Genomic DNA, 8,612 nt, shown 5'->3' on the forward strand with positions numbered 1-8,612 from the left:
CCCAAAATAACAAATATATTCAATAGTTTAGGATTTTGAAAAATAAAAAAAAAAATATACAATAATGAGTATTGTGTGAGTGTTGTGGCACATTTATAGATAAAACTTTACAAGTATTTCATTGTGCTTATTTACATTATATTTGAAAATTTTGATATAAATTGAATAGTTAGATTAAAGAGTATTAAAGTTTTATTAAGTTAAGATCTTGGATATTTGAAATTTAGGATTGATGAGGGTTTTTACAATCCTAAAAAATCCACTAGTTTGATTTAAGAAAAAAATAGTGAGAGTAATTTTAACTTAGAAATTTATACATTAATAAAGTCTTGAAGAAATTGAATGATTTAACAAGGAAAAATTACTGCTGAAATATCAATATTTAGATTGGAAAAATAAGGCGGCTAACATCTTAGAGGTTTAGGAGTTTTTTTTTGTAAATTAATGAATTATATTTTTTTCAAATTTTGTGTGCTTGCTATTTGGTTGTAGATTGAAATTTGAGTAAAATTTGAGTTGAGGTCAATGGTTCAATTAGTATTTATTAGAATTTTAAAATACATATATGAATTAATTAAGATTTATTTAATTTTTTAAAATTTATTTAGGATTTTTTAGAAACTTTAAAGGATTAAATTAAGATTTGATTAAGATTTGGTTAAGATTTTATTAAGATTTGATTTAGATTTAGAATTTTTTAAATATTTAATTAGAATTGATTTAAGATAATATTAGAATTTTTTAAAGATTTTATTAGGATTTTATTAGGATTTAGTTAGAGTTGGTTTAAAATTATATTAAGATTTAGTTAGGATTTTATTAGAATTTAATTAAGATTTAGTTAAGATTGGTTAGGATTTTATTAGAATTGATTTAGGATTAGTTTAGAATTAAATTAAGATTTAATGAGAATTAATTAAGGATTTTATTAAGATTTGATTAGGATTTGATTAAAATTTGATTAAGGTTGATTTAGGATTTCATTAAGATTTTTTAAAGATTTGGTCAGGATTTAGTTAAGATTTATTTAAAATTTAATTAAGGTTTAATTAGGATTCATTTAAGATTTTTATTTTAAAGCTTTTTTAAAGTTTTTTTTAAATATTTTTTTAGTGTTCTTTAAGTTTTTTTACGATTTCTTAAATATTTTTTTTGGATTTGATTAAAGATTGATTGAAATTATTAAGATTTAATTAGATTTTTTTAAAAATTCTATTAGAGTTGTTAGTACTTTTTTTGTTGCAAATTCTATTTTATCCTCTACAACCAAGTGCCTACTACATTCTCAAGTAAATTTTACAAAATACAACAATGGATGATATTTTTGAAGCATATCTATATTTATTTTTAAAAATATCTTGATAATCTTAGTATTGATTTAGAATGCTGGTTGTAGTCTTTCCATCATCAATATAGATGTGACATATATAACAGAAAGTGACATTTTTTTTGTAGTATACATGAAAGCTTTAGCACCTACTAAAAAGGATTTGGTTGTATTAGACTTATGGATTTCTAGTTGATTAGTAAAATTTTGATTTAAATTATAGAAAAAATCAAGGTTATAAAAAATATAATCTATTTGAGGATTGTGTTTTTTTTGCCACAATAATCCTAAAATGATTGGGCTAGAAAGAGATTTAATCACATTAAATATTAATAAGCTATTATAACTATTAGTTGTTACATCTAAAAGAATAATTTCATATGTAACATCTCTAAAAGACAACAAATAACTATTTATTATTTTTACATGTACAAGTTTGATTTTCTTAATTAAGGATATTTTTTTTTTTTGAAAAAGACTTTGTTTATAAAATAGGGTGAGACTCCTAAATCTAATAAAGCAAAGACTATGTAATTTTTTGATTCTAAATAAACTTCTATTATAAAGCAAGATGAAGGAACTGAGGAGAGAATAGGACCTTTATTAGATGTTTCATAAGATTCCGATTGCTTGAACTTTATTATAGCTAGATTTTTATTTTTATTTTTTTTATTTTTTTTCCAAAACATTATTTGCAATCATTTTCTTTATTTTGTAATTGCATTGCTTCTTTGAGCAATATTGAATAGTGTACCTAGATTCTTTATAATATAAGTACAAACCTTTTTAATGGCGTTGAATCTTTTAGTATTCAATAAGAGGTTTAAAACATATCATGTCAATTTGCATAGGCTTTGATCTTTATGAATTGTTTTTATAAACTTAGAAACTACTACCATGACTTAATCTATATCTCTTTAATCAAATCTTTGTTATATGTATCTTTCAAAGAATCAATTATTATATATAATGGCTTAAATAATAATTTTTTTTTGGCATTATTAAGAATAAATCTTTGACTTTATTTTTTAATCTATGTTAAAATTGATTGATAAGGGCTTTGTCATTCCAATCCACATCACAAGTGAGGTTTTAAAATTCAATAGTGTATATGGTGGCTAAATATTATCTTTATTATAAAGATATGAATTTGGTCTCTAATATCCTATCTTGATTATTTTTTCCAAATGTGGCCATATACACTTCTCAAAATAATTTTAGATCATAGAGTAGTTATGAATTATTTTCTATTAATGGTATAATCTAAGAAAGAGCATCCTTAGATAGAAGTATACTTATAAATTTGACTTGAGTAAATCTGTCAAGATATTAGAAAGGATGCAACTTTAGATAGAACTTCACTTGATGTAGAAATCCTTGAAACTTTGATCTTATTCCATCAAATTTCTTCAATATACTTATCCTTTCCTATTTTATACTTATAATAGTAAGGCTTTTTGAATTCAATTATGAACTTGATCTACTTGCTTTTCTTAATTGTACAACTTCTTAGTATAGACTTTAAACTTTATTGTTGACTTCTTCTTTGGATGTCAGAATAATACTTCTATGATATATACTATCAAACTAGGAGCTACATCGTGACATTCTATAGGACCTCTAATACACATTCAACTTGCAAGAGACATGTACAACTTATAAGAGAAGTTTCTTATATGTGTGCCATATAATAAGCTTTTTCTACAAGCTACTAATACATGCAACGCAAGGCTAACTTATTGGCCAAGTTTCTAACCTATTAATCAACTATAAATACGTAAAAAATTAAATACATATCTATGAAGCTTCTAAGAAGCTGTGCCATAAGATAATATCAAATCTATCTATATTTATCTTCTACTTAATACTTCTTATCTAAAAAAAATTATATGTCCATGATATAGTGACTCTAAATTTTAAATATTCAAGAGCTTATTTTATTAAAATTCTCATATCTTTTAATCTAATTATTTGATTAAAATATATTTTTAAAAAATATTCAAGATAAAAAAATGAGAAATTCATAAAATTATACCCATAAAAATACTATGATACTCACTTGATTTTAAAATTTTAAAATTTCTTTTTATTTTTTAAAATCCAAAATAATTGAATACATCTTTCATTTTGAAAAGCCTCTAAAACTCAATATGCCTTTAAATCACATGAAACCAACTCTAAAAAAATCTTTCACAAGTTTTCTTTCAAATTCTTTTCTTTAATTACTTCAAAAATCCTAGAATTATTATAAATACATAATTTAGTGCCTTAAGGTCTGATTTTGACCTTGATCCACAATCTATCCTCTCAAAGTATAAATTCTTGGTATCTTGAGGTAAGTTTTATTAAAATATATTTTTAACTCTTTCTTTAAGATGCCTATATAAATTAAAATTTTAATCTTTTTTTTATCTTATTTATGGCCTTATACAACGAATAAAAGTCTTTTTTTATATAAAAAGATAGCATTAACATTAAAAGATTTTACTACCTTCTTATCATTTATCTATGTTTTACTACTATATCTTTCTATTATATTCTTCTATAATAAAATCTATATTTTTAACTTTCACCATATAATTTTATTACCACACAATGTAAAAATCTACGAAGATCCATTATGTGTTCTATATGCTTCTTTTTGAGCCATACAAGATAATACATTTATGAAAAAGAAGATAGATACCACTTCCTTCTATAAAAATAGATAATAATCAAGAGTTTGAGATTGAAAAAGTCTTAGATTCAAGGCATTGCCAAAATAGATTGAAATATCTTCTGCATTAGTATAGATATAATATTGTCAGTTTGGATTATTTTGATTTTAGCAATGCAATTCAATCTCTCTATATACAATATGGACATTGTTTTTACATTTCTAAATAGCATCTTAAAAGGAGAGAACTTTATGCAACCACCAAGAGGCTTGCTAGTTGAAAAAAGTAAAGTCTTATGGAAAACTCTCTACAAATTCAAGTAATTTGGTAATAGATGGATCCAAGGACTTCATGATTAGAAAGCCTCTAAAAGATTTAAGAAAAGTTCTATTTACCACAATATTTATTCTTACATTATATAATTTTTTATAATCACAATATTTATTACTAATTGTATATTGGTTAGCAATGATGACTTCAAAATTCAACAATTTAAAGAAGAATTTACCATCTAATTTACTTTAATAGATTTGAGCAATGTTAATTATTATCTAAGCATAAAAATTCTTAAGAATAGAATGAATCATGCAATAGTACTATCTCAATCATATTACATCTTTTCTATCCTAAAAAGATTTAGCATGTCAATTTGTCAATCAATCTCTATGCTTGTAGTTTAAGGTTTCATTTTGGAAAAAAATTCAAAATTCTTATACAAAAGAAGAAGTACAAGAAATGAAAGGAATACCATATTAAAAAACTATTGGCTCTTTGATGTACTTAGAATATTAGTATACATTTAGCATTTTTTATCTTTTATTTGAATAAATTTATAACTAATCCAAAAATGACTCATTGGCAAGCAGTGAAAAGGATGTTTTGATATCTACATAAAATCAAATATAATATTTTAGTATATTGGATAGACTCAATATGTCATCAAATTCTTTTTGAAACACTTGCTTTCTTTAAGTTCATTTATGCAGATTGAACAAGTAATGTTGATGATTGTAAATAAATATACAATTATTCATTCTTTTTAAATGGTAATTTAGTAGCTTAGGCGGCAAGGAAACAAACCATAGTAGCATTGTCTATAGTTGAAGCGAAATACATAGATGCATCTATAAAATACAAAGAAGCTATTTGGATTTATAAATTACTAGATTTTTTTATTTCTATCTTTCAAAATCTACTATTGTTTACATTGACAATCAAGCTACTATGGCCCAAACTAAATTTATAAATAACCATCTAAAAATAAATCACATTATTATCAAATTTTATCTCATTAGAGACTATATAGGAAGCTTAATTAAGCTTGAATACATCATTACAAATGAATAAATTGTAAATATTTTCACGAAAGCTCTAGCAATTTTTTTATTTTCATCTCACTTCACTTTATTTGATGTTGAAGAGTTTAATTTACTAAACCAACAAAGAAAAATATTGGATTCTAACATTAGCATGGAGTTCTATACTATGACTTCTAAATTCACTCATTAAGTATATGATAGAATCATATGATTCAATAAGTTGTAGTATTAATCTATGTAGAGATCTTAGTTCTTTTAGAGTATAAAATGAATTCTTATAGCTTATTAAAAACATAGCATTTATATTAGAAATCTTGTTTTTTCTCTCAATACTTCTTATAAGTTAAAAAAGCTTGATTCTCAAATTTTTTAGTCTAGACTTTATATATATATATATATATATTATCTGAACTAGTATTTTTTTTTATCACTATTGAATTTTTTTTTAGTACATTGATGGTTAGTCTAGTGTGAGTCATTGAATAGACTCACTTGGATATTTAATATAAAAAATATACTTATTGTACTTAAAATCATAGATTTTATGAATTAATAGTTGAATTTTTGGAGAATTAGAAAATAGATTGCTAATAGCAAACATAAAACCTATGCTTTGTTTGCTTGTTTATTTGTTTGTTTTGTTTTGTTTTGTTTTATTTTATTTTTATTTTTTTTTACTTTGGGAGTTGGATAGATCTGCGGTGTAATAATGCATCTACGTCCTTTTAGAGGTGCAATGATGAAAATTCTATATTTTCGACTATTGCTATTTTGTCTTCTTTAATATCTACAAGGACTTCTATCCATCTTATCTTCATGTTGTTGAATATATTACCTTGACTATTTCTTTCTGCCGTTTTAGTTTTTTATTTTTTTCAACTTTGTAGGTTGCAATTTTGGTATGGTAGTATATGATTCATTGAAAATTCATTGAAAAAAATTTAAGGAGGCTCTTGCTTGGTTGCAAGTAACATCCTTTTCAAAGCCTAGATTTTAAAAGAACTTGACTTATACCAGCAGCCATCAAGGCATATATAATCTGCAAAAATTCTCAAGATGGATTGAAAGGTGTTGAACTCAACCATTTGAAGGTATTGTTGGCAAAGGAGTGCCTATAATAAAAACCTCCTTCATCGGTTGATTCAACAAAAGATCACAAGATGATTTTGAGTTCTTATAAAGATTTAGGTTAAAGAAACACTCAATTAGGATTTGATATGAAGTATTGAATGTTGGATGATAAATTTAATCAAGTATAAAATTTTAAAGATAGATGATAAGTTATACTTAGATGATAAGCTATATTTAGATGATTTTTTATTAATAGATGAAAATTGATATAAAAAAAACATCAAAAAATAAATAAATTTATTAATTTAATTAAAATAAGAATTAAAAGATATAATTTTTAAGCATGTATTTTGTAAGAGAATTATTATTATAAGTATGAATTACTAGTAGAATTTAAGAATGATTATTTGAATATTTAAAAAGATTAAAGAATGATTAAATTTGGATTTAAATAAAAATTTCAACTTGTAAACTTGCATAGTTAATGCAATTGTGGTGAACTAAGATAATTGTCTAAGTAGTGGAGGTTTATTTATCTCAGACTTAGTGATTTAAGGAGTTAAGAATGAGTTAATTAAAAATTCAATAAGAACTAAAATTTCTAAGAACTAAATAGTTAATTCACTTATTATGAACTAGAATAAACTTTCAACTAGTGGAGGTTTGGATCCATAAGTGATTCTCAATACAAACTAAAAGAGAGCATTTTTAGATAGAATTTCATCTATAAATCCAACTTGAATAAATCCATATATGTATTGAGAAGAATATAAATTTATATAGAACTTTACTTATTATAGAAATCCTTAATTCCATCAAACTTCTCTAGAATACTTATCATTGTTTTTCTTATGCTTTTACTAATAAGACCTTATAGATTCAATCATAAAATTTGATCTTCTTACTTCCTTCAATTATAAAACTTCTTCGTATAGACTTTAAACTTCATTGTTGACTTCTTTTATAAATATAGAAATAATACCTCTATGCTTGACATTATTCAGAAGTTTGTTGTTGGTTTGAAAAAGCACAAAGCTTCTTCTTTTAGAGATCTTTATTGCTTATGTATGTCTTAGTTTCTATCCTCCCCTTTCTGTTAGCTTATACTAAATTATCAACAAAAAATTTACTTGCACCTAATCTAACCTATCTCACTATGGACTTATATAAATTTAATGTAAAATCAATGAAATGGTTTAAAACCTTTTGCAATAGATTACATATCTCATCTTTTTATTTTGCTCCAAATTTCAAATTGATTTATGACTTAAATATTTTATAGTAAGAAAATCATCTAAATTAATTTTTTGGTCACTATTTTTTCTTCATAGTCCTATTATTGATTATTCTTTTATACATATCCCTTAAACCAAATCTCACAATGCCTTGAAACTTAGTAAATAGATTATTTATTTAACAAAAAAATTACATTCTAAATTTCATAACCATAGGTCTTATAACCATCAGGTCATGACTCCTCAAACTTAATATCCTTAACTTGCAATCTTCATGGATCTTCTTTGCTTTAGTATTGCTTTTTTTGTTGAATGGTTTATTTTGTGTCCTCAAAATTTGCACACATATTGATATACTTAGCTTAAAAAATATTCCAAAATCTTGTTCTATCAAGAACATGAATCTAAAAAAAAGAAAACCTCAATATGCTCTTATGTTACTCAAAAAGACTAAAAAATCTTTTGAAGATATTATAGTATTAAACTAGAATAGCTATTACTAAAAACGAGAAGACTAAAAAGTCTTGAAACAAGATTAAAGACTACAAAAGCATTGACAAGAGTGAAGAAGGCTTCACTCTTGCTTCCATATATACTCTTAACTAGGAGTTATGTAGCAATGTCCTATAGGACCTCCAAAATGTGTTGACTTTGCAAGACATGTATCTTAACTTGTAAAGCAAGTTTTCTATATGTGTGCTATACAATTAGCTTGTTTTATAAGCTATTAATATATGATTAACTTGTTGACCAAGTTCCTAACCTATCAATCAATTACAAATGTATGTAAAGTCAAAGCAACATCTATGAAGCTTTTAAGAAGTTTTTTTAGAAAATATTATGAAATAAATCTAATTTTATCTATTTCTACTTAATAATATAGATAAATTTTAGAATAAATATGTATATTTGTGATATTATCCTCTTTTCTAGAGATGAATTCTATGACAAGTAGTCATTATATGTTGAAAAAATCCAAGATGCAACAAATTGTGTTTGTCAC

This window comes from Physcomitrium patens, chromosome 17, assembly GCF_059467195.1.
Source record: "Physcomitrium patens ecotype Gransden chromosome 17, ASM5946719v1, whole genome shotgun sequence".
Lineage (NCBI taxonomy): Eukaryota > Viridiplantae > Streptophyta > Bryopsida > Funariales > Funariaceae > Physcomitrium > Physcomitrium patens.